Raw genomic sequence first — 3,006 nt, forward strand, 5'->3', positions numbered from 1 at the left:
AGATTCACACAACATGGCAAGCCTTAATGTTTATTCCGTACTAGTGGTTTTATTTTTAACTTGTGGTGCAGTAATGGCCACGAAAAAGAACGACCAGATTATTAAGGAATATAACTGTGAAACTAAAATGGGTTTCCCCTGTGTTCTAGAAGCTTTCACGAGTAATTTCAATACAGGGAGTATTTCTAACAAGTGTTACAATGAACTTGTTGTGTTGGGAAAAGTTTGCCACTCAGCATTAGTAAAGAGGACTCTTGCAAATCCTCTATTCAAAGACTTAAACCCAATGGCAATTATTGCTAAGAGCATTCAGACATTGAATAATTGCCTTGCATTGATCGATTCGCCATCTCCGTCTACTTAAGGATATAGGACTGCTAAAGCTAAAAAACAGTTAACAAACGTAAAGGGCCAAAATTGTTCTTTTGTCTTTATTTCTGATATTGTTTCGAAAGCTTCATTAAAATGTGTCATTAAATTTAAAGCCTAATTAAATTATATTTAGTTGTACAGAAATTAAATGGTTCTATAGAAGCCATTACTTAATACATAATGATTTTATACATGCCATTATTTTTAATTTTATAGCACCAGAACTCGATAACCATCTCAAATCGAGCACTACATATTCTTTCACTTTGTTTAAACAGACACAAATATCACTATTATAAACATTAAGTTCATGCCAATAATGTGGAATTGGAATGTTCTAGCCTGGTGTGAAATTGAAACAACCTTGACTCCTTGAAAGTCTTTATACAATTTAAATTCACATTTCCTTTGATGGAAAAATGCCTTGACTTCTCGAAGTTTTGCAAAGACACATATCGTGCCACGAAATATCCTCCAAAGGACGTGCACTATAATTTGTAATAGTTCCTTGCCTATGGACTCATTTGTTTCATTTTCCATTTTCGCTCCTTCGATACTAATCTAATAATTATGACCACTTTCGTTTTCGTAGAGGAGAGGCAATCTCGAAATCCACGTCGAAAATGATGTAACGATTCAAAGTCTTAACTTGATTTCCTTATTCTTCTTCCTTTAAATTAATTGTTTTTATCAAGATCGAGAATGAAACTCCAAATATGTCAGCGACGTACGCCCCACATTTTCCCTACTAAAAAAGGATCAGTTTATGTAAAAACTAAATCCTATTCATTATTTGGGAAATACCTAAGAGAGTTATAAAAATGAAACGTCATTTGTTGTTTCCAATTTCACTCTCTAATAGAATTTTTCATTTTCCAAGCTCAGTTACTTATTCCACTAAATGCTATCATTCATATTTCAGTAAAATTGGGCCAGAACGCTTACACCTAAAAATTTAACGTAGAACGAAAAAGACAATAACCGAATTGGAGTCCCACGATAAAGACATACATCGATTTAATATCAGATGGTGAAATATTGTTGATGAATTAATTTTGAATGTCAATCATAGAGTTGCCAATTTCCATTTTACAAATATGATAAGTGTGATAAAAACTTTTTAAAAACAACAAGGTTATAAGATTTTATGCTTTGCATAATTATTTCTACATTGTGGCACAAACATATCACTGTTAGGGGAATCTAGTATAGCTCATTCAATTTTGAGATGCACGTGAATTTTTAACCATCAACATAACATGTGCCTACACAACTTCAAAAATTAGAAAAATAGGATGGAACGCATAACGAATATGTATGCCTGTCATGCACGTTTACTATATCCCTTACTGCCTTTTCCATATGTTATTTTCTCCATATTACCATCCAGGTGTTTGTTTGGAGTAGACGTAATAGTTCAATCCTAGTTTCAACGCAGAAGCACATGTACGACATAATCATCTTTATTGAACCTTATTTAAGTGATCCGTTTAATGCCATTTAAGAATTCTAAAGGGAAGTATAAATGTGTGTCTTCGAATTAATATTTTGATTTGTAGTAATAAAAATTAATGCTAATTAAACTGAAATATTGAATGTTCTAATTAAATAGAAATATTGAATGTTTTCTTTTATTGTAACGTATTCTAGTCTAATATTTTTATAACACTTCCTATAAATGCCAGTATTTTCCCCTGCAAATGTCGTTCGAAATAAATTTTACGAACCAAGTTTAACTAGTAGTATCAGATTCGCACAGCATGGCAAGCCTTAATGTTTATTCCGTACTAGTGGTTTTATTTTTAACTTGTGGGGCATAATTGCTACGAAAGAGAATGACCAGATTATTAAGGAAAATAATTGTGAAACTAAAATGGGTTTGCCTTATGTTCTAGAAGCTTTCACGAGTATTTTCAATACAGGGAGTATTTCTAACAAGTGTTGCAGCGAACTTGTTGTGTTGGGAAAAGTTTGCCACTCAGCATTAGTAAAGAGGACTCTTGAAAATCCTCTATTCAAAGACCTAAACCCAGCGACAATTATAGCTAAGAGCATTCAGACATGGAATAATTGCCTTGCATTGATCGATTCACCATCTCCGTATGCTTAAGGATATAGGATTGCTGAAGCTAAAAAACGGTTACCAGACGTAAAGGGCCAAAATTGTTCTTTTGTCTTTATTTTTGATATTGTTCCGAAAGCTTCATTAAAATGTGTCATTAAATTTAAAGCCAACTTAAATTGTATTTAGTTGTACGGAAATTAAATGGTTCTATACAAGCCATTACTTAATACACAATGATTTTATACATGCCATTATTTTTAATTTTATAGCACCGAAACTCGATAACCATCTCAAATCGAGCACTACATATTGTTTCACATTGTTTAAATTGACACAAATATCATTATTATAAACATTAAGTTCATGTCAATCGTCAAAACCATTTTTAAATCGTGTTTTGGAAAATGAGAATCGACTTTAAAAAAAATGAAAACAGGAGTCGCCACTAATCTTTTTAGGTGTGATTGGATCACCTTATAAAATGTTTTGTTTTAAAACATTAATTTTGGTCTACGAAAGTCGAGAAAACAGATTCGGGAGTTGGTTACGTACTAGGAAGGGTTAGCACC

Source organism: Gossypium hirsutum, chromosome A04 (genome assembly GCF_007990345.1).
Source record: "Gossypium hirsutum isolate 1008001.06 chromosome A04, Gossypium_hirsutum_v2.1, whole genome shotgun sequence".
Lineage (NCBI taxonomy): Eukaryota > Viridiplantae > Streptophyta > Magnoliopsida > Malvales > Malvaceae > Gossypium > Gossypium hirsutum.